The sequence below is a fragment of the Lissotriton vulgaris genome, chromosome 1_1 (genome assembly GCF_964263255.1).
Source record: "Lissotriton vulgaris chromosome 1_1, aLisVul1.2, whole genome shotgun sequence".
Taxonomy (NCBI): Eukaryota; Metazoa; Chordata; class Amphibia; order Caudata; family Salamandridae; genus Lissotriton; species Lissotriton vulgaris.
In genome coordinates, this window is record NC_141685.1 from 1,330,414,018 (window position 1) to 1,330,438,675 (window position 24,658).

At 45.7% G+C, this 24,658-nt stretch overlaps 1 protein-coding gene across 2 annotated transcripts in view; it reads left to right on the forward strand.

The window, feature by feature from the left end:
- The window catches only part of LARP4 (La ribonucleoprotein 4), a 331,711-nt gene that overhangs the window by 26,816 nt on the left and 280,237 nt on the right, over positions 1-24,658 (forward strand). Inside the window, exon 2 of one of the 2 annotated variants that reach the window (XM_086966274.1) lies at positions 8,184-8,255. The exons of the other annotated variant lie outside the window; for it this stretch is intronic. The gene's annotated coding sequence lies outside the window, so the exon portion shown is untranslated. The remainder of the gene's footprint in view (positions 1-8,183; positions 8,256-24,658) is intronic. 2 annotated transcript variants of the gene reach the window in all.

Consider the following 24,658-nt stretch of genomic DNA (forward strand, 5'->3'; position numbering starts at 1 on the left):
ATTTCAAACTGGCAGCATCCCCAGGAAGGACAATGGAACCAGGTGGGATATAGCTATAGCTATGGGAACAGAAACAGGAATAGAGATTGGCACAACCAGCCTTGGCAACTAGGTAGATCCCACTATCCAATGGAGGGCTGGCAGGGTCTCCCAACCAGAAATAGGTATGACTGCCTAGAAATGGTAGATTGACCGTTAAGGGCCATAAGAAGTAAGATCCAGGCCTCACAAACCACGGTCGCCCCATTAATTTCCGGTTCACAGTCACACCCGCCTAAACCCCAGGTTCAAGCAGAATTAATTTGGCCTATTATTACTAACTCCCAGTCTGGGACTACCGCAGAATCTTGCATTGCCACCTTAAATGAAACGATGATCAAATTCCTGGTAACCTCCACGGGCGCTACTGACACAAATTCCCATCAGCCTAACGATCTGAGTATTACTGAAACTACCACGATCCCACTAGAGCGTTTTCCACCCCAATCCTCTGTCTGCCAGTTACCATCTGACCCAAACAACCTGAGTCTCTCCATAATATGCTGGAATGTCGCAGGTCTACGCTCCAAATTGTCATTACAGCCGTGGCTTGAAACAGTAAGGGAACATCAGATACTTTGCTTTCAGGAAACATGGTCTATCACTCCAAACCATCTAGTGGGTTATAGAACTTTCCATATCCCAGCAATCCAGGGAGCTATGGGTAGACCAAAGGGGGGTCTCGTGGTTTATGCTGCCAACACTCTCCCTTTCTTATCCATTTGGAAGCTAAAAGAATTCCCGACTTATCAAATTCTGCAAATAAATTTTACTAAAGAATGTACTTATATTCTGATTAATTATTACAATAATTCAGCTACAATGGATTGTTTAATAACTTTAACTGAAATTACCACTTTTTTAGCATCCCTGCAAAATGATTCTCATCCCAATTTAGTACACATAATCTGGGGTGGCGACTTTAATCTTCCATTATGTCACAATTATAAAAATGGAAACTGCAGTCTCCAAGACTAACATGGCAGACCTCTGTCCCATTTTGCTCACTCTATTTGTGGAAACAAATTAAATGAGTCCATATTTTCACTAGAACTGGACTTTGTAAATGATCTAGTGGAACCACAAAAAGATTTTTCTCCAACCTTTCATGGTAGAGGCTTCTTAACCACTATAGATTTCATTCTGTCTTCCCAGATTCTTAAGGGACAAGTGACTAACTTTTCTACAGGGACAGATGCTAGCAGCGATCATTTTCCGATTAGCGTAAGAGTTAAGCCAAAAATGGTTAAGTCACACTCTTTCACTTTGAGCCACCTAAAACAAAATTCATTAACCATGAACAAATTGAATGGCTACACAGTCAAATGGGCCAAGGTTGACCCGGTGGAAGTAACAGAGAGGGTCCTTGGAAAAACCAATCCTTGGGTACTTGACTGCATATCATCAGACTCCACTCCCCAGACAATCGTGGGTAGTTTCCAGAATATTTTGAAGACAATTGGAAAGGAACTCTCTGGTAAACCGAGGATCAATAAGCTCTCCTGTCCAAGGTGGTTTGATACAGCCTGCCGAAAGGCCCTTTCGAGTTTAAAGGAAGCCCTTCATAGACCCACGAGGAACTTAGTGGAAATCTCAAATTTAAGTAAACTCTATAACATAGCCAGACGGGAACGTAGAAGAGAAATTAAGAAAAATCTCTGGGCCCAACTTCACGATAGCTGCCAAAGTAAGGATAGTGCTCTATTCTGGCAAGTCATCAGATCCCCCTTTTTGGCCGACACTACAAAGGGGCAGCATCTAGATGTCGCAGTCACGGCAGACGATTGGGTCATGCATTTTTCTAAAATCTTTGGTCACTCTCAACAAGACACAGTAGGAACAGATCACAGCGGAGCCCATAAGTTGGAGAAGAACATCTATCTGATAAACATCTATTTCAACCACGTGGAAGTCACCAAAGCACTTAAGGCGTCGAAACTAGGCAAAGCTCCTGGTTCTGACTGAGTCCCAATGGATATTTTTCTCCATAATACCGAACTATGGTCACCAATAATTACTCAGGTTCTGGCAGCAGTAACATCTGTTGGGCTGCTACAGTCATGGTCAACGTCAATCCTGCTCCCCATCTTTAAAAAGGGCGATCGTAACGATCGGGCCTGCTACAGGCCAATTTCCCTTCTGGACTCCATGGGCAAAATTGCAGGTAGAGTGCTCTTGGACCGTTTACAATCTTGGGCCCAGGAAAACAACATCATGACCGACCTGCAATATGGCTTCCGGAAGGGTCTTGGGACCGTGGAGCAGGCCCTGAACCTCGCCCTTCTGACCGGAAAGTACGTAGGCGCAAAAGGTGGTAACATCTTCCTCGTATATGTCGATCTTAGTGCGGCATTTTACTCTGTTCAGCACGCTAAACTTTGGACAATACTTGGTGATCTTGGAGTGGATCCACCCGTTATAGTTTTCCTCCGGGAACTCTATTCTGACGCCACAGGGGTGTGTCAGATTTGGCCTCAACGGTGAGCTATCTCGCTCCTTCTCAATAGTAAAGGGAGTTAGACAGGGTTGTGTACTGGCTCCCTTCCTGTTCAACCTTTACACCAATGGACTAGAGCAGGCCATGCTGGAAGGGAGCCAGGATCTACCCCAGATAAATCATCGTCCAATACCGACACTGCTATATGCAGATGATTCCGTCATCTTAGCCCGAACGCTGAATCAACTTCAAAAACAACTCAACAAACACTGCAGCTTTATGGGTTCACTTGGCCTGAAAATCAATATAAAAAAGACATTTACCATGCATATTGGTCCTAGGGTCAAGAATCCCAAACAGATATTGGTGGACAATACAAGACTGTAAAAAACCTCTGTTTACCCATACTTGGGCATCCTCGTGGATGACTCCTTGAATTGGCGACAGGCTACGGCCAGTAGAAATCTTCTCTTCCAGCGAGCAACATTGGCCCTGGTCTCATTTTCGAGAAAGTTAGGCAAACCCGCTCCACCCGAACTCCTGAAAATTTACTATGCTAAATGCCATAGTGTGGCTACCTATGGTGCAGGCGTTTGGGGGTATGGCCATATAGACCCCATATAGATAACAGAACGGTTTTGTCAAAAACCTGCTGGCCCTTCCACAAAGCGCCCCGAACTATGCTTCACACAATGAGCTTGGTATGGAATATATTATAGATACGATTCGTTCCCAACCAATTTTACTGTGGCAACGCATATGGTCCAAACCTGAGTGCCATCTGACACTATCTTTGATCACGAACTGTATAGCCTTAACCAACTGGTGCAAGATCCCCTGGTTTGTCTAGGTGCGGAACTTTTTCAATGACCTTGGCTGCAGGTCTTATTTTGACGACCCACCTAGTGTCGAAGACATCTCCAGAAAAGAGTTAAAAAAGATGTGCTTGGTCCATTTGAGAGAGCTGCGCAACCAGATGGAGATTATAAAAACTTCGAACACTCAAATTTGTGCAACGCAAACTGTTAAAGGCATGCAACCCTATCTGACCTACTATCTGTCTAACCACGAGAAATACCTTTTGACAAGATTTCGTTTCAATACCTTTTTCCGTTTAGTTTCCTTTCCCGAAGTTCAAAACTGGTCTCGCACTCTCATGAACTGCCCATGTGATGGAGTTTCTTCACAATCAACAATCCATATTATCTTCTTTTGCAAATATTATAATTCACCACGAAAATCCTGGATTCTCCCACTTCTCCAATCCTCAGGTTATAGACTATGTCACCCTGCATTTCTCTTCTTGCAGCTTTTGGACTCGCCACATGTTGTGAAGTGCATAGTCACCTTTTTAAAAGCTAGTATCAAAATATGGCAAGCTTATGACTGATATGAAACTTCCACTTTAAAACTGACGTACCTGTATCTTACAATTTTTATATTTGTTTATTGTTTTTAATGTGTACTTTTTATGATTACAAACAAGTGGTAATCGAATAAAAGTTTATGAAACTGAAAAAAGCATCCAGAATCACAAACACTCCAGCTCACACCAATGTAAGTAGTCATGATCCATCCTCTGCCTCCTTCCTTTCTGCATGTACAAGGCTATGTTGCGTTCCAGCCGCTTTTGCTTGTTTGAAGTACTTCTATTTTAATGGCTTAGGTATGCTGTCGCTTCCCACTCTCCCCACCTGTTAGTAATCGGCCAACAAATCTCCAGACCTAAGATATACAAATTGAGCTGCCCTGTACACATAACCCCTGAAGTCCTCAACCCAAACAGTGCGTCTACAAAGGAATAGCCACTGAAGCTGAACAATGACATGCATTAGAAATTAATCCTGGCATTCTTGAACATTCACCATGAATCCTTAATACAGCTCATTGAGGCAGAGTCAACATGCAAATCTCACATACATCAGACAAATGATAATTTAAACATTCTTAGTTTAGTACACTACTATTAAACATTATCTTTACAATTACAAATGGGAGTATTTGGAAATAGGACAATGTCCTCTTTGAATTCGTTTTGTCACTTATACAATCTTATTGGATAGGTAAAGCTGATTGACCTATGTGTATTTAGGCACAATCACATTAATTTAATTTCGTAATGCTTATTGATCTAATCTTAATGGAAAGTACTATCGGTATTCCCTAATAGCTTGTCAAAACATAAAGATCACACTTCTTTCCCGTGGCGGCTTGTTGCTGGTTCCCTGAAGACCAAGTCCCTGACTCATACGACTTCAGTATAGTATCAAAGTCATGTGCTTAATAGATTGATTTGGCTCTTCCTCATATCTGTTAGCTCCTTTTCCTCTATTGCCACACCTCTGCCATATTTATTCATTATTCTCTCCTCAGCGCTCTGTAGTCTGGTATTATAGACGGCCACATTGGGTGGTACATTAAGCGACGTCTGTTTATGTATCTCCATTACCATTTCTCAGCTCCTTTCCTTTTATTCATATATATTTTGGGGTTTTTGTAACCTGATGCGGATAGTCTACCTGTCCAGATGAGCCTATTTTTGATCGATATTCTAATTTTGAGCACCCTAGTTCTTGCCATGTCACCATGTGTATTCTTGTGTTGTGCATTCTTAGACTTTATTGGATTTTCAAGGATTACAAAACAATCTTCAGAACAAAAAAAATCACACTTGTTGCCTCAGCTACCTACTAGGCCTAGGCGATGAACTCTGCTTCGTGAGTGAAGTTTTCAGCGTTTTGCACGCTATGTGGAGTTCCGATAAACTCCGCTCAGCGTAGCGGGGTCCCCCCACCCCCCCTGACATGCCGTCAAGTTGGTGAGCGCGGAAAATCCAACTCGTGTTGAGATCTCAGCACGGATAGTCTCACCACTTGCGTTGAGAAACCTTCAGTTTGCCTTAAGAAAGCGGCAGCTTGGGTAGAAAATCTACTCTAGCTGAAAGAAAAGAAGCAGCTCCCTCTCGCGATGCGCATGGTGCCATTTGTGTTGATTTTACAGCACAGGCCAAACACCTGATGCTGATAATCGCTGTGAACGCCAAGACCAAACGCGCACCGTCGCTTGTGCGGAAGAGTTTTTGGTCAGTTCTTCTACATGGAACTCCGCCCAGGCCTACCAATTACCACACAGAATTCTTACCCACAGAATTCTAACCAGCTGAGCACCGTATTAGCAGTTTGCTTCAGCACTCTGTTCTTGCCCACCAAGAAAACCTATAACATTAAAACTAATATACCAAACCTAAAATGACTTCTCTTACACAAAACTGCATCAACTTCACGATGCGATGGACCTGTTTGGAAACTTGTATCCCAGACTACAATTGTGCTGCAGTGCCATAATTGTGTGTTACACTAACACTAATTAACACTTACCGTATTTAACTTGCCCACAACATAGGCTTTGTATCTAGACCCATGGTGAGGATGTGAAAAGACTAAACGGTATTGTGCTTGAAAAACGATTTAATGCCAATAGAACATTTTTGCTGAGGGCAGCTGTAAGGGGAGAACTGGGGAGGCTTTTAGTATAATGTATAGCGTTAATTAATTCTGTGCTTATGGTGTGGTGATGAGCATAATGATTAGAGCTAAGCAGTAGCAGCAGAAGAGATGCATGTCCTGTATTGAATATTGGTGGAATGTTAAAAAAACACTGTTAGAAAGGCGATCCTAGGGGGGAGGCAGAGGTTGTCTGGCCGACCATCCTGAGACCCACCTCTCCTTCTGGAGTTAGCCGAGCGCCGTCGAGAGTCTGCTCCTTTCCCGCTCTAGGACGTCTTCGTGGGAAAGGCCCGTGTTCACGTTGGTATTTCTTTTTTCTGCGGGGGTTGTGAGGGTTTCGGGTTGCATATCTGGGACCGTGTTATCTTCGTTCTGGGGTGGCGTCGCTCCTGCCTCCACCCATGTTTGCAGGGCCTGCTTGAAATCGTCCTTGGTGCTTAGTCCCGTGGTAGCGTTGCCCAGGTCCTTGCAGAATTGTTTAAATTCTTTGTGGTTATAGTCTTCCAATCGTTCTTTCTGGAACTCTGCGGTCGGTGTGGTTTCTTTGGTAGTCATGGTCGGTAGTGGGTGAGTCACTCTCTGTACGATTTGCGTCGGCTCGGATCGCACCGCCTGCCACCAATGTTAGAAAGGCGATCCTAGGGGGGAGGCAGAGGTTGTCTGGCCGACCACCCTTAGACCCACCTCTCCTTCTGGAGTTGGCCGAGCGCCGTCGAGAGGCCTCCTGGTGAGGTTCCTCTCCTAGAATCGTACAAGCGAGCAATCACACCACTACAAATGGACACCACACGAGGATAGATTCTTAAAGTCTTTATCGGCAATCAAGGCAGGTTATCTCCGCAATCTATGTACAAATGGATCGAGGGATCCTTAAGGTCTTGGTAACTGTGGGAAGGGGGTAGCGGTACAGTCTTGGTACCAGCCTGGTACAGGGATACCCTGCGCTCAGCTCTCAATCCTCGAGCTGGGGGGTTTCCTCGGGGTCGGGCCGCGGCAGTGCCAGCAGGGCTCCGAAGATGGTTCACCGAGGTCGGGCCGCGGCAGGGCCAGCAGGGCTCCGAATAGGGTTCAGGGTTCCGTAGTGAGTTCGTCTCAAGGCGTCTGGGGACGGCTGGAGGGCCATCGAAACTGTCCTCCTCCTGGATCCGTCAAGTGGCCGTTTTACCACCTGGTCAGATCTTGGTGCCTCGATGTCGGGGCTTCGCTGGGGCCGCGGCCGAGGTCGGGCCGAGGCCACGGGGCCCGGATGTGGAAGGCCCAAGATGGAGTCGGGGCCTGGGAGGGTGCCCCGGGATAGGGGTCGGACCAGCAGTGTGGGGCGAATAGGGGTCGCCATGTTCTGGAGGGGGAGAGCCGGGGGTCGCCACGAGTGGCGGCTCTCGTGAAGGTTGGAGGGGGTAGCTTCAGGCTGGAGGACAGGGGTCAATGTATCCAGGGCCCGCCATGCGGGAGGAGTGGGACCACGCCACGAGGCCGGGTCCAACAAACACTCGCTTCAAAGTTGTGTAAAACAGGCCTTCATTGGAGTCAGTCGTTTATGGGAGCTTTCTGGTGATCTACAGACCACCATGTTCTAGTTTATAGTAAGTATCAAATGCTTTTAAAACTTTTCAAGCAGTGTTTTCACACATTGCAAATGTAGTATGTTAAATATTGTCAAGACAGTTATGGTTTTAAATGGATGTGGGCATTTGTCGACCTACTTATTACATCACAATTGTTTTAACTAAGCACAGAATTAGCATATTGCTACTAAGTTGCAATAGCATTGCTTTAGCAATGTTCTTGTTGTGAAGTGAATGGGGGCAGACTTATGCAATGGGTGTCCTCAAAATGTGCAGTGAAGTCCTGGCTAACTGTTTGGTAATTGTATGGTCTTATTGTATCATAAGGATATTTTGCCTTTTGTAAATGTTTATACTGCTATTTACTAGGCAGTCGATCTCTATGCATCTTTAAACATAAATGTCCTATCCATAGTATTGCCTCTGTGTATTTTATTTGCTATTTTTTACGGTCTAATGACCCAGTCAGTTAATGTATAAGTTTTTGGATTGGTTACATCTCCAAACCTGTTGAACTCGGAGTGTTAGAATAAAATGGTAGGGGATGAAGGTGTTTTGGTAATCCTTTGGTTGTTTGTATTGGAGCTGAATGGCACGCCTGTTTTTTTTTTTTCTTCTTTTTTTTTTTTTTTACAGAGTGAGGTGGTTGCTCAGCAAATGAAAGTGAAGCTTTTTCCAGCGAAAAGTCTCTTCTGAAACCTAAGACAGGTAGGATTAGTTTCTTACCTTATGTAACACACTAGGGTGGACAATCTCACATAGTGATTATCCTGAATAGCCAGATTGGAGTGGGAAACACATACATAACTCGGGCAGTTGGCACTGTCTGAGTTAATCTAATCTTTTAACATGACAAGATGGTGTTGCTAAGAGGAACCACCCTTGAACGCGATCAGTTTTAGTTGTTGTTTTTCACACCCTCTGACATGAAATATGCTGGCTCTAGAACTTACTGTACAAAATGAGTGCAGGCGGTGAGTAGTCTGCAATAAGTTTCCAGCAGAAAGAATCTTCATGAAAGGAAGGAACTATTATGGGATTCAATACAGTAGTACCCTAGTATGGGCATATGTTCGTCTGGCAGATGTCAAACACTGAGGCAGTGTGATAGTTGTAGCATTACCCTGGTGGAATGAGACTGGACACATTCTGGAGGATCCTTCTAGGAATAAGCATAATAGTTTGATGCAGAGGACAATCTGCCGCTGTTTCCGAGCTGTCTTCATTTGTTAGCACCAACGAATCCCAGAACGAGATGATCATCCTCTTGTTACTCCTTACGGCCGCCGAGAGGGGGGAGCGCTTGGTTGCCTTACCGCCTACAATCCCCAGCATTCCCTGTGTGCTACCGGCGACGCCGCCAGCAGCGTCAATCACCAGCGCCCGGAGGCGCTTAACGGTCTTCAGACCCTGCAGAGGAGCGGGGACAGCATTGCGTTTGGGGGCGAATTAACTAACTTGCTGCAGCTCCTGTGTCTCGCTCTCCCCAGCCGCCGCTCTGCAAAAGCGGCCGCCGAGAGGGGGGAGCGCTTGGTTGCCTTACCGCCTACAATCCCCAGCATTCCCTGTGTGCTACCGGCGACGCCGCCAGCAGCGTCAATCACCAGCGCCCGGAGGCGCTTAAAGGTCTTCAGACCCTGCAGAGGAGCGGGGACAGCATTGCGTTTGGGGGCGAATTAACTTACTTGCTGCAGCTCCTGTGTCTCGCTCTCCCCAGCCGCCGCTCTGCAAAAGCGGCCGCCGAGAGGGGGGAGCGCTTGGTTGCCTTACCGCCTACAATCCCCAGCATTCCCTGTGTGCTACCGGCGACGCCGCCAGCAGCGTCAATCACCAGCGCCCGGAGGCGCTTAAAGGTCTTCAGACCCTCCCGCGTCGTGGGACGCGCGCGGGCGGAGCCCGGGCAGAGGGCGGGCCGTCTGTGGCCGTCCGAGGTCGGACAAGGTTGGGTTGGGCCAGGAACTCTGCTCAAACAGTTACAAGCCTACTGACCTCCATTGAGCTGCAAGCTCATCGTCTGTCAGGTAACCCGTTTTTTCATATTCTAACATTACGTTCTGTTATCTAGCCATCTGCATACATGCCTGGTTTGCCTGGTAAAAAGTCAACGCCTGCTACCAACACTATGGAGAACTATTCAGTCCAGGTAGTAGCGAAAATAAACAGTGACAGAAGGTCCTCTCTGGGTTTGGATTCTTCCACACATCCCCCACTAATAGATATAGAAACAGAGGATCCTTTTAACCTGACAAACACTAGCCTCTCTGGAGTGGCACAAGCTCCCTCACAGGATACTGTCATCATTCAACCAAGTGGCATAGTGGCCAGCACCGAAGATATCAGCGATATCGACGTAGTGCCTTTGAGTCCTATGATCTGCGAGCTTATTACCCCTCCCATTGTTCCAATTCCAGCACCAAGGATTACAGGGGTTAAAAGAAAAGCCATACAAAAACGACCGGGGCTCAGGTCAGCTAAAAACAGAATTGCAACACCACCAAGGAAAACCTCTTGCGTGGAGGAGGATGATCCCTTGGGGGAAACGTATGCAACCTTCTCTAATAATCTACTTCAGAAATTTTGCAGTCTGATGGACATAAAAATCAAAGGTATAGTCAAACCTCTGATAAGCAAAATTGATAAGCTATCCGCTGAAGTGACTAAACTGGAAGGTCTCCTTGGTAAAACGCTGGGCGAAGTAGGGAAACTCCCGGAAGTCATTACGTCCAATGTACAACCTATGGTTAATGACATTTTGGCAAGTAAATTGCCACCCACTGTTATTCCAAACCCCCCAGTGGCTCCTCTGATGACCCTTCCGGAAATTAGTTCTGGTGTTGCACCCCCCGCCCATCCTATTGTTGAACCTAACACCTCGAAAGGGTCATTTGAATTGGTGGTGGAAGCCTCGCCATTAGTTCTTGTTTTAGCAAATGTACCCCCTCTGGCTTCCGGTGAAGCTGAATCAACAGCATCGCTTGTGAATAAATCTTTGTCTTGGCTAACCAATAACTTGGCCATATCTTCGTGGGGGAAACAGCAACTGGCCGAGGAACTGGTAAATGCAAGAAGAGTAGAGTGGATTGGGAATAGAGAAAAAAAGTTCAAGGGCGATTGCGTTGTGCTTAATCTCTCACACCCTGATGCATTACCAAACATACTGCCTAACATTTTTCCGCCACAGAGACGCTCCACTTCTATCGTACCACTGACCCTTGACTTCTTTTATCCTCAAAGGCAGAGGCCCCAATCCAAGCACCTTAAGAACAAAATGGAACGCCGTAACCAAAAGGGCTAGTAAGAATTTTGGTTCCGTTGAGTGGGGACTAGGTTTAGAAAACAGATTCTCTGCTCTTTCCAATGTAGATGCTTGTGATTGACAAATAACTAACTGTATGCCTCAGCTGCAAATACCTTCATCCTTGTGTGTAACAGGGGGGCAGAATGAAGCCATTGGCTCTTCAAACGAACTATGTACTCCAGATGTCTTAGTAGGATTAACAAATCTAATAGTAGATGGTAATGTCATTATGGAGGTAAATACGAACAGGCCTGTTCCCAGCTCTGATTCATGTGAGGAGGGTGCCTTTGGGAACCTACTATCTTGGAATATAGCTGGGCTATGTTCCAAAATGGACTGTGGAGAGTGGTTTGAATTCATTAGCAAGTATGATGTCTGCATTTTCCAAGAAACTTGGGCCTGTGATCCTGTCTATGCATTGGGATATCTGAATTATTATGTACCGGCCACCAAAGGTCCCAAGGGGAGACCAATGGGAGGTCTCACTATATGGGTTCGTCAGTCCCTGAAGATCCTAGTAAAAAATATAGAGCTAAATCACAAAGACATCCAGCTCATTCGACTAGAGAGGGACTCCTCTACTCCCATTGACATTTATAACTTATATGTTAGAGGGGGAAATGTTGGTAAATCTACGGTTTTATTGTCACTGTACAGTTACCTAGACACTCACTCTTCTGGGAATAACATCATACTGGCAGGAGACCTAAACCGTACTTTTGAACCCCTTGACACTGGCGAGGCTTTTTTAGGTGCGGAGGAAGATAACTTGTGGGAAATCCCTGCACTTGATTTAACCCCTATAACTCGCTGGACCGAGGATATCTTAAGTTTGAATGCTATGTGCCTTGAATATAGGCTAAGGGCTCTGAATGGTCGTACCAAGTCAGACAGAGTATCAGCCATGACCTTTGATAATGGAAGATCTAAGAGTCGTATTGATTACGTTATATGCTGTATGGCCCTATGGTCATCCATTATTGATATGGAGGTTAAGGAAAGGCTTGAGAGTGACCATAATCCTCTTTGCGTCCTCCACAAGTGGTGGCTGTCTGATGTGACTGCTCCCAGTGTTGCTATCGATCCCTTACCCCCGTTGATTGTACCTACAAACGATTTACGTAGGCTGAGGTGGACTAGTGTTAAAACAGATGAGCTGGTTATGGAAAAAATAAACATGGCAACTGACAAGGCTATCATGGCCCTTGAGGGTGAAACTGGGCTTCTTTCCAGTATAAATAATGCTACCAAGGTCCATGAAGTTCTTTTTGATGAAATTAGAGGCCATTTCCTGAAATCGGCAAATAAAAAGATGCCTGCCCACAGACCTGCACGTTGGTACAATCACGAATGTAGGCTGGCAAGAACCTCTTTGGGTGATGCCATTAAGAACAAGAACCTAGAGGTAATTAGATCTGCCAGGAAGCATTACAAACAATGTATATCAAGAGCGAAAAAAGATTGGGATGAGGCACACTGGAACAACCTGAAAAATGCTAGCGACCGTAAGGACTCCAGGTTATTTTGGCATATAGTTAAATGGGGACATGATAGGATAGAAGAAGCAAGCACTAATAATGTCCCCCAGGATGCTTGGGTAAAGTTCTTTAGTGAGCAGTATGCTTCTAGAGATCAGGCAGTGGATAGAAGGTGCACGCACGGTTTACTTACCGGGGATGACATCTTCACTAAGAATGAAATACTCGCTGCCTTAAAAACTGTTCGTAGTGGGCGGGCTCCTGGTATTGACGGGGTGCCGGCAGATGTTTTCCTGAATGACACGGATAGATGGTGCAGATACATACTTTTGTTGATAAATTTGATTGCAAGGGGGGCAGATATCCCAGCGACTTGGAGGGGTGCTGAAATCATCCCTATATACAAAAAAGGAGATCGGGCACAGCCCGGTAACTACCGCCCCATTAGTTTAATAGATACCATCCAGAAAATAGTGGGCCGAGTAGTTGTCAACAGGCTGCTGGACTGGGTTGATGAACATAATATCTTATCCCCCTTTCAGGCCGGATTCCGCAGGGCAACCAGCACTGTTGATCAAGTCTTCCGTTTTCACCTAATACAGTGGAAGACCGTGGTGCTAGGGGGAGGCAGCCTGTACGCAGCATTTGTTGATTTGCGGGCTGCCTTCGACCTGGTACCGAGGGCGAAACTGTGGAAAGTGCTTGAGACACAAGGGGTCCCTGGGGATCTGTTGATTTTAATTATGCGACTGCATGAGGGTAACTATGCCAAAATAAGATGGGGAGGATACGGGAACAACACTGCCGAATTTCCTGTTGAGCGCGGGGTTCGGCAGGGATGTTCAATGGCCCCAACTCTGTTTACCCTCTTTATTAATGGTGTTGTTTCCTGCATGCAATCTCAGGCTGTGGATGCCCCTTCTCTCGCTGGGGAGAAGGTCCCCATTTTAATGTTCGCCGATGACACTTTAATTTTATCAAAAACCCCCAGTGGCTTACAAAAAGCATTGGCAATATTTGATGGGTTCTGTACTGATCACGGACTTGAGGTGAATGCGACCAAGACAAAACTCATGGCTTTTAACCCACATAGAAATTTTAAATCGAATATTACCATGAGTGGCCGCATTCTAGAAGTTGTAAAATCCTTCACCTATCTGGGGATCTTGATCTCCAATGACAATAAGTGGCAGCAACACCTTAATATCGCCACATTAAGGCACAAGCAGCTATCTGGGGCTATAATTAAGGAGCATAGGAAGTCAATGACTAAACCAATTAAACCACCACTGATAATATACGAGGCAAAAGCAATTGGGTCTGCCTTGTATGGTGCGGAGCTATGGGGGTATGAAAACCTCCATGAACTCCAATTATCCGAAAATAAATTTTTGAGGTCATTGACGGGTACTCCACAGAGTAGCCCACTATTACCCCTGCGTTACGAGTTAGGTAGAAGAGAGCTCACGGAAAAGGCCAAACTGCGCCCAATACTATTCTGGCGCAGACTTTGGACCACACCTGAACTCTCTCATTATGCGGAGGGGTTCTTTGATGTCATTAAAGCTGATCACTACAATAAAATCAGGTGGTTTAAAACATTAAAGATTGCATTGTTCAATCTAGGACTTCAGGCCTTATGGACAGATCCTGCTGGGGCTTTATTTCCCTCTAAGACTGTGTTAAAAGATATATATTGGGAACACGTAGCTAATAGTAGCTTACTTAATACCAGCAGTGGGACTATGACCACTGGCTACTTAGAAACTAAAATGTTCCCCATTTATGAAAAGTACTGGGACTACATAATGAACCCCCTGGACAGGAAATTGTTATTTCAAATGAGGGTAGGTTCGCTCCCACTCTGTAACCTAACAGCTAAATGGAAAACAGGGGGGGCTGCACTATGTCCAGCCTGTGGGGTAGGTAAAGAAACCCTAGGTCATTTTCTGTTTTGTTGCCCAGTATATGCTGCCCCAAGGAAAGCCTGGTTGGCTCCTATGTGTAGGAATTTAGGTACAAAAAGTAGCATGGTGGCACTGCGTATAGTAAAATCTACCACTGAAGAATGGATCAATATTGCAATCGCAAAGTACCTGGGATGGGTGTGGGTTTTAAGGATGAGACTGCTGGCAAGTTAATTACTGCCATCAAGTCGCTCAGAGGCTGCTAGACATTTGTCTATTCTCTGTAACTGTTTAGTAATAGTCAGAGACTGCTAAACTAACGTTTATTCTCTGTAAATTTTAACTGACCAGAGACTGCTAGACACATGTCTATTCTCTGTTTATGTAATCTGTCATCGGCTTAATATTGATTTTTTAACAATGAACTCTTTTTTAATGAATGATTTCCTGGGGATATTTACATTGTTATTATGATCATTCCCCTCTGGTCTCTATTTGTCGACGATAATGTTTTCTGCACCTCTATACACGATCTGTCATTGTTTTTAAATTGTCAAAATATGTATGTGCTTGTTGTTTGATTATGTAAATTTAATTGTTTTTTTAATTGTATGTATGTTTGTCTGCTTTTATGAGTAATACTCGAATAAAGCACTTTTTGAATTTGAATTCCTTACTTTTATCTTTGTATAAATTAGGAGCTCACTTTGAATCCAGTTGTTGCAGTCTCTCCACCATTGAGGGATGTTGTAGACCTGAGAATGCAGGATGTGTAATGGGCAGGCCCAATTTAAAAGATGTCATTTTAGAAATAAAGGATGCAGGAGTCCTAAGACAGCCTCTCAGGAAAAAACGTAATAAACCAAAGCTGGACTGACCATGCTTGTAACACACTGACTCAACACTGAACAGTGATGTCAAATGAGAAACACAGTATTCAGAATTAAGATTATAAGTACAGCTGTGAAGAGGTTCCAAGGGAGCACTGGTGGAGTTCATTTAAATGTGGAAAGTGTGTCCTACAGGACTTTAAAGAGGAATCTCTAGAGCACAGAAGACCGGACCATCCATTTATCATTATAAATATAGCTATATTATTGGGGGAAGTCTTTTTAAGGGTAAGCCTCACTTCACCTAGGTACCCTGAGCCGCCACTGAGACTTTGCCTGCAGAATGCCACCCATTAAGCTGGTCTTCCTTCATGTTAAGGAGTCTTGCTTGGCGATGGACTGTTGGGAAAATTCTGCGGAATACCAGTCATACATAGCTAAAGTCTTAGCCTCCAGACAAAGGGAATGGAATCCTCCTCTTCCATGCTTTTTTCAGTACTACTTATAAGTCAAGGTGTCTATAAAGACCCAAATCGCCTTGGCCTTCGTTTGGGTAAAAAAGGCCCGTTGAGGTCACCCAGATTACTTGCATATCTAGATAGTTTATGTAATGGCACTTAACCCTTTCCATGCTCATGACGAGCTCAGCTCGTCATGATGCACGGTTGAGCTGTGCTGATGACGAGCTGAGCTCGTCATGAACAATGGACCTAACAATAAGTCAGCATAGGAGGGGAAAACACCTAGCAGCCAAGGTGTTAAACATCTGAGACACTCTTGAATACCACCTCGTCCAAGTGACCTTCCAGTGACCACTGAGTTTTACAGTGGACGTGTCAGATTTGCAACCAAAATCCGCCACTTCAAGGTCCTGAGCTCCTTCGTCAGAGATGCAGATGTGATCTGAAAGATATCCCCCTAGTGCAAGACTCAAGTCTTTGCAGATTTCTTTGGAGGGTGACTTGTACCAAAGGGTCAGTAGCACCTGCAGGATACACATTGCCTGGAGTCCAAGAAGCTTCAGAACCATTAAGGCCAAAACAAACTGACTTGAAACACCAGGTTCATATCTTGAATTTCCATGCTTATTGTGGGGGTGGCAAGGTGTTCAAAACCCTTATGTCCAGAATGACCTCATTAGAGAATTGTTTGCACAGCTAGTCTAAAAATCCTAGTGTGTGTAACAATGACAGTTGCCTGTAGGTAGTCTAAGACTATTTGCAGCATGCCCGCTTTTAACAGGAAGTCGTTGAGGTACTGGAATACCTCTATTCTCAACTTGAGAAGATTTGCGCCAACCTTTGACATGAGGTTTGTGAGCTGAGGTGCCAATATAAGGCAGTAGGGCAGGATTGTGAATTGTAAGTTCTCTAACACCACACCCTGGGACTGGCATGGTTGGAACATGTACTGCAGGCCCAATGACAAGACTAAGTCCTTGTGGTCCAAGTCCAACAGATTGCTGGCTCCATATTGTCAATAAGACAGTAAAGCGGTTTGGCAGCAGGAGACCAGGAGAAGCTTCAGTGCTGCTGACTTCATCCTCTTGCTTTACCCCAACCCCTGGAGACATGCGATGGTTGAGCTAGCTGCTAGACAGACTGCAAGGCCTTCAAAACATCTTGTGTTGCTGATGAATTGGAGAGCAGAAGAAGTAACCCTAGAAAATGTCACAAATCTGCTGTCATTAAAGTGTTCAAATGCTGCAGCTGATTTCTCCCCAAACAGTCTAGCTCCAGTGAAGAGAGTGTCCATACGTGAGGCTTGCACATCCCCGTAAAATCTGGTGGTGTAACATTCAAGTGTGATGAAAGTACTGATACCCGTAACAAGAGCAACCAAATTTGTGGTGTTTTGGTCATCCCCCACTGTGCAGAGTAATTTTGTACGTGTTCAGGCAACACTGGTAGAATCGTACTCTCCATTTCGCAAAAAGCACCAGTGTAGCAACCTGCGATAAGTAGCATTCAAGGAGCAATGTGCTAGGCTGTTTGATGGTAAGACCTCCTTGCCCATAGCATCTGTTGGTTTTGACTCTGTCTGGTGAGGCAATAGAAACAGTTTTGTTTTAACTGTGTGCTTGTGGAAGCCTGAACTTTATAGTTTTCAGAAGTTGATGTTTGTGTTAGTAATGTTGACTTAATTTCAATTATCAGGTTAGCTTTAGTCTCTACTGTGGCTCTTGCAAGTCCTGTGCATCAGCTGCCCTTAGGACTAGCACTGCAAGGTATGCATTCTTGCGTGAAGTGCTCAAAGACCATATCTAATTAAGTCTCCAAAGTTTCCAAGCCACTGGTATTTAGAAGCTTAAGATAAGTCCGCATCAGGATTACGAGGAGTGAGCAAATGATCACTTGTAGAGCATCAGAATTTTGAGTCAAAAAGAGCCTTTGTTCCCCAAAAATATTGCCGACGAGTCCGTCCCTACATGTGTTTTCACTTTGTTGATGTGCAACTTAACATAAGGTGACCGGCCACACCACTCCCCTTGCCAGACACCCCTCACCCCCAACTTTCTTTGCCAAAAGCTATTACATATCTAAAAGCGGCGTCTAAGTTGAATCGGGCACCAGAACTTGTACATTTTGTGGGATGGCTGTTTCCAGGGATCTGTCTATGCTGGGGAAGGTCTCTGGTGTAAGCCTGACTGGAGGCCACATCCGATAGGTGTGACCTAAAGGTCACAAGACAGACCTGGAACAATATTAAGCAGCATCCTCCCTCAAGACTTCAGTTTGCTGTGGAGTCTATGATGACCTAGGAACCTTGGTGCCTTGGCCCTAGATTTGATATCGGATAGGAGTTGGAAGCTTGAGTCTGGTTACGCATACAGACTGGGATTCTTCCATGGAGCAGGAGCGTCTCTTTGTCAAAGGCCTTTTTTTTTTCTTCTTTTACGTCCCCCTCAAGTTTTTTTCTTTTCCAACTTGAATGAATGGGGGGGATCAGGTGTTTTTTTGTGTAGTATTTCTTTATTGATGAATAAGTATATACAACTGAGGAATTCACATCCTTCCAACAGATATAATAGCTGAATATGACAGTAATGTGGATGGTTCATACATTCCAATAACAATAAACAATAGCGGACTTATACGAGAGGAATTGGGATGGGGGGGCATCTGCCTAAGATTAGGGAGGGAAGGATGCTAGCAGGAGGGTGTGAGGCTAAGTGATCTTTGAATTTGGTACATGGATATGCAATGGTATACTATCCTGTGTAATTGAGTGTCCAGGAACGTGTCAGTATATTGTCCGACAGTTTCATTATCCCGGTATGGGGAATAAGTCACCAGGTATCCTGCGTTCATGTCTCTGGGGGGGATTTCTTTTTCCCTGGATCACTGCTAGTGCATCTCTAGTGTCGCCTTGCCGCATCTCTAGATGGTGGAAGGTGATTGGAAGCCGGGGGGGCGGGTCAGAAGTACATAATTATCTAATTATCCGGAAGGGTCTGTGATCTTTTTTGGGTCGGAGGGGGGGAGTCTTGGCCGGGGGTGGGGGAGAGGAGGGGCGAGGCTGGAAGAGGGGGCGGGTAAGGAAATGTAGTTGGCCGGGGGAGAAGGGAAGCGTAGGGATGGTGGAGGCACATTCTTGAGGATAGACTGGGATTGGGGAAGACCAATATATGGAGAGAGAGTGGGCGTCAAAAGTGACCCAGATTGTTACAGGAAACGAAAAAGATTGGGGCGGGGTCTGGTCTGCGAGGTGTTTGTCTGAGACCGTTTCTTGTGCTTTGTGACACATTTTGGGTTCTTGCTCTTTGGCTTTAGAATGCATCATTGAGCATTTGCCGGAGGACCTACATGTGGTTGTGCTGAGGTGCCAAAGTTGTGCTGGTCTGTGACGTCTGCTCCCGACACATGCGGCCCAGCTGGGGACCCGTTCTTGTTTTTTTTTTTTTTTTTTGTTCACTCTGCCCAATGCCAAAAAGTTTTGAAAGCAAATCTGCAAAGCTTTGACTCTGAATTATTGCTTTGCAGACAAATTGGTAAGACAGTGAGGGTTCCCAGTGTGCAGTTAACATAAATAAATTGCAAAACGTAAATATTTTTTTTCTAATATTGACTTGGGTTAAGAGTACCCCCCCAAATCACCTGCAGCGATACATCCATTATAAAGAGAAATGGTTATAGATTTTCTTTTAGTTAGACCCAAAACTATTTTATTATGGAACCAACCAAGCCTCTTTCTTTGATGCTCCATAAAAAAATACCTGAATGTTATTTTTCTTTTTACAGATGCTCCAGAGACAATTGCCCGCTACAGACAAAAGCCCAGAATACAGACACTTGACACAAGTCACTCCCACATTAAAGCTAACCACCTTTAGGCTAGTCCATAAAACATTGTGCTTATCAGGCTAACTGCCTCCTCACGGACTCGTGTCTTGGCACAATTGTTTTTGTGATAAGTACAAGTGCTATAAAAAAAAATTAAAGATGTTTTCTACAGAGATGTAAGAAAGCTAGTTAGGAGAGGGCAGTAAGGGTCATAAAGAACAAAAGGCAAACCTATCTAGCCTGATGGATACTTCCAACAGATTCCTCCCCACATGTATTTCCCGCAAGCACCAAACTTGATCTAGGAGCACAAGCAATCCTTCCTTCCTTCCTTCCTGCATGCTGGCAGGTGGTGCCATCTTCCATCCAATAGTCATCACGCCTCCACAAACAACATTCCTTTTATCACTCCGATTCTCCTGCAGCCTCTGCAAAGGAAGTAGAAGTTGTGTATCGTTTCTACATGGCTTGTATCCAGTAGTGTGGAATTGTGGATAACGCTTATGTAGGAATGGCTACAAAATATTCCTTTTTAGGTCTCGCCCTGGAATTCGCATCCGAAGGATGCGTCCAGGGTCGGAGACTTATAGCTGCCTGACACCGGGGAATGAGGGACACAAAACTGTGACGAGCGTGGATTGAGCTGCGTGCACGCGCGTCAACATTCACGCATGCGCACATCACAGCCGCGCACATCACAGTCACAGCCACACCTCCTCCCTCCCCCCCCCTTCGCCGCCGCCGCCGCACCTACACACACACACACAGAGCAGGCTGTTCACAACACATGCACACGCAGGCAGACACTAGCGCACACATACAGACACACACTACACCTCCCCAGGCGGCCCCCCCCCCCGCCCGCCGCCGCCGCCGCCCCCCAGCCGCCGCCGCCCCCGCCCCCCCAGCCGCCGCCGCCCACACACGAGAGTACACGCACAGACAATCCCCCCGCCCCGCCCCGCCTGCAAGCTCTCACTTACCGGCTCGGTGTGCAGGTTCCTGGGCCGTCTTTTGGCACGCCGCAGGGGTCTCCTCACCACTCGGGAGCCCCGTGTTGCCTCTGTTACCATGCAGTCTGCCCTCGCTCTTTCGCCCGGTCTCTCTGAAGCGCCCCGGGACTTCAGCGTGAAGCCTGCATGTTTCGGACGTCCTCCTCGGCAGTTACTTCCTGTTTCTTTGACGAGCCCCGCCCACGTCCAAACAAAGGCTGCCTGACTTCCAGAGTGCGCCCGCGATGAAGAGACGGCCATTTTGTCAGCACACAAGCACCTAGCACTGTGTTTATTTGCATACTGGACTGTCACTGTGCTTTCGGTAACGACGTACAGCTTCGGAGACTGCACACGTTGTAAGCATATTGTGGTGCACGTACAACAGACAGCTGAGTGCATAATCAATCTATGTGAGCAAAGAACATGTTTTCATAACCCTTGCTATCCTTTCCATTTAATTGTTTTGTTCCATTATTTGATTACATTTCCTGATATTTGACAAATGATTTCCGTGTACATGCAGAGGATTAAGCAATTGCAGTGAAAGGACACGCTTATGATGCTATCGCTAATTCTGTGGTTTTATGTATGTCCTGGTGAAATTTCTGTTACACAGTGTAATCTCAGTTAATTTCTGGCATTTGCTTTACATTTGTGATGAAATCATGGCAATTACGTGATTACACCGTGACCAGATCAAGTAAAGAAGCTTCTGTTCGGGTCAATATCCCATGGCATAAACACAGGAAACAAGGTTTGCAAAGAGAACGTGTGCAGATGCTGTTCGTGCACGCGTGATTTTGCGACTTTTTCTTAGTGCAAAATATGTCCTTGTATCCAAGAATGAATGCGAGGATGTACATGGCAAAACAGCTGCCAAATGCTGGACCGATGTTTTTTTGTTATTTCGTGTACTTATTGAAGAATTCCATGTATTTTTTGCAAAAGAATTTACGCAAATATCGCACACTCCTAATATTATATTACATTTCCTATTAATTATCACACACCATTTGCACACAATTGCTAAGGTTATTCTTTCTGAAGGATTTATCTTCATGTTGGGTTTTTTGTTTTCATTATGACGGAAATGAACCTCAACTACGCAGCTAGGGCATGTTTAAAAAAAAATTATTTCTGAATGCAGTGCACATTTTGTGCCTTGCTTCTCTTGGAGCGTGGGGACGCAGAGCCTACATGGAGTGGCTGTATAAAGGACATAGCACCACTTTTTATTGAATAGAAGGTCAATATTTTATTAAGCGTAACATGAGCATACGTGCATAGAGGATGGGCTGGTGGAAGGCTGGGAGAGAATTACAGGCAGTGATGCGGAGAATTTCCCCGTGTTCGTTGATTACAGTTTCCAAGCAGCTGTGAGCACCAAGAGATTACGGTGCGTCCGCTCTTGTTCCTTGAAGACTCTTACTCTAGCGCTCTCTAGTTTGCTGTCTTGCCTGTGGGCATTTGTCCCCAGCCAGATTGCATCTTTAATCTGTGTGGTTTCTGCATGTCGTAAACTCTATCCCAATATTAATAGCTTTTTCGTTTTTTTTTCCTTTCTAATTTACATGCGCTTAATTTATTTCATGCCAGCCTTTTAAATCAGAAACGCGCTCCGATTAAGGTCCATTGAGAGCTTTACATTACTGTTGCATGTGTGAGTGCAGAGTGCGTGCAGAGTGACAGTGAGTGCAGAGTGCGTGCAGAGTAACAGTGAGTGCAGAGTGAGTGCAGAGTGAGTGCAGAGTGACAGTGAGTGCGGAGTGACAGTGAGTGCGGAGTGACAGTGAGTGCAGAGTGACAGTGAGTGCAGAGTGACAGTGAGTGCAGAGTGACAGTGAGTGCAGAGTGCGTGCAGAAACAGTGAGTGCAGAGTGTGTGCAGAGTGCAGAGTGCGTGCAGAGTGACAGTGAGTGCAGAGTGACAGTGAGTGCAGAGTGACAGTGAGTGCAGAGTGACAGTGAGTGCAGAGTGACAGTGAGTGCAGAGTGCGTTCAGAAACAGTGAGTGCAGAGTGCGTGCAGAGTGACAGTGAGTGCAGAGTGCGTGCAGAGTGACAGTGAGTGCAGGGTGAGTGCAGAGTGCGTGCAGAGTGACAGTGAATGCAGAGTGAGTGCAGAGTGACAGTGAGTGCAGAGTGAGTGCAGTGACAGTGAGTGCAGAGTGACAGTGAGTGCAGAGTGACAGTGAGTGCAGAGTGACAGTGAGTGCAGAGTGACAGTGAGTGCAGAGTGCGTGCAGAAACAGTGAGTGCAGAGTGCGTGCAGAGTGACAGTGAGTGCAGGGTGCGTGCAGAGTGACAGTGAGTGCAGGGTGAGTGCAGAGTGACAGTGAGTGCAGAGTGACAGTGAGTGCAGAGTGACAGTGAGTGCAGAGTGACAGTGAGTGCAGAGTGCGTGCAGAAACAGTGAGTGCAGAGTGCGTGCAGAGTGACAGTGAGTGCAGAGTGCGTGCAGAGTGACAGTGAGTGCAGAGTGCGTGCAGAGTGACAGTGAGTGCAGAGTGCGTGCAGAGTGACAGTGAGTGCAGAGTGACAGTGAGTGCAGAGTGACAGTGCGTGCAGAGTGACAGTGAGTGCAGAGTGACAGTGAGTGCAGAGTGACAGTGAGTGCAGAGTGACAGTGAGTGCAGAGTGCGTGCAGAGTGACAGTGAGTGCAGAGTGCGTGCAGAGTGACAGTGAGTGCGGAGTGACAGTGCGTGCAGAGTGACAGTTAGTGCAGAGTGCGTGCAGAGTGACAGTGAGTGCGGAGTGACAGTGCGTGCAGAGTGACAGTGCGTGCAGAGTGACAGTGAGTGCAGAGTGACAGTGAGTGCAGAGTGCGTGCAGAGTGACAGTGAGTGCAGAGTGTGTGCAGAGTGACAGTGAGTGCAGAGTGCGTGCAGAGTGACAGTGAGTGCAGAGTGCGTGCAGAGTGACAGTGAGTGCAGAGTGAGTGCAGAGTGACAGTGAGTGCGGAGTGACAGTGAGTGCGGAGTGACAGTGAGTGCAGAGTGACAGTGAGTGCAGAGTGACAGTGAGTGCAGAGTGAGTGCAGAGTGAGTGCAGAGTGACAGTGAGTGCGGAGTGACAGTGAGTGCGGAGTGACAGTGAGTGCAGAGTGACAGTGAGTGCAGAGTGACAGTGAGTGCAGAGTGACAGTGAGTGCAGAGTGACAGTGAGTGCAGAGTGACAGTGAGTGCAGAGTGACAGTGAGTGCAGAGTGCGTGCATAAACAGTGAGTGCAGAGTGCGTGCAGAGTGCAGAGTGCGTGCAGAGTGACAGTGAGTGCAGAGTGACAGTGAGTGCAGAGTGCGTGCAGTGACAGTGAGTGCAGAGTGCGTGCAGAGTGACAGTGAGTGCAGAGTGCGTGCAGAGTGACAGTGCGTGCAGAGTGACAGTGCGTGCAGAGTGACAGTGAGTGCAGAGTGACAGTGAGTGCAGAGTGACAGTGAGTACAGTCACTCAGCACCACCACATTATCACTCAGAACCACCACAGCACCACTCAGAACCACCACAGCACCACTCAGCACCACCACAGCATCACTCAGCACCACCACAGCACCACCACAGCACCACCATAGCACCACTCAGCACCACCACAGCATCACTCAGCATCACCACAGCCCCATTCAGCACCACCACAGCCCCATTCAGCAGCACCACAGCATCACTCAGCACCACCACAGCACAAATATGTTCTCTCAATGTTTCAAGCTTTATTACAAATGTCACAAAAAGATGTTAATATTTCACTTCTGTTCTTGGATTTCGTTACAATAAAATACACTGAACATAATCTTCACAAAAGTTATTTACAAAAGTTTAAGCTATTGCCATTATAAATTACAATCACTTTTATTAAGTATTAAAAAAAATTAAAAGCCATTGTTATTTGTAATATCAATACATCTAAGTCACGTAAATACAAATGTTGCATTACAAATGCTATAGGTGTCACATTTGCGAAAGTTATAACTATTGGCATTGTAAATGACAAAGCTATTAATTTAGCTATTTTCAAAACCAACACATAAATGAACATTTGGTGAATTACCATTAAAATATTTGACTTTTTTACTAAGATATTATTGTACTCTTTTATGCAAACAAAATTTAGATACTGCATAAATAACTTTAATAAAACATATTTTATATATAGCTTTTTATGTAAAAAAATAACTATAGCACAAAGCAAAAAACAATTGCCATTTACAATGCTAATAGCTCAAACTTAAATAATGCGAGACCTATTGCATTGCAAATGCTTGTTGCTGGTTGGTTTAGTTTGTAACTGTAGTTAGTCCTATGGGAAAGAGTTGGGTGTGCTGTTGGTG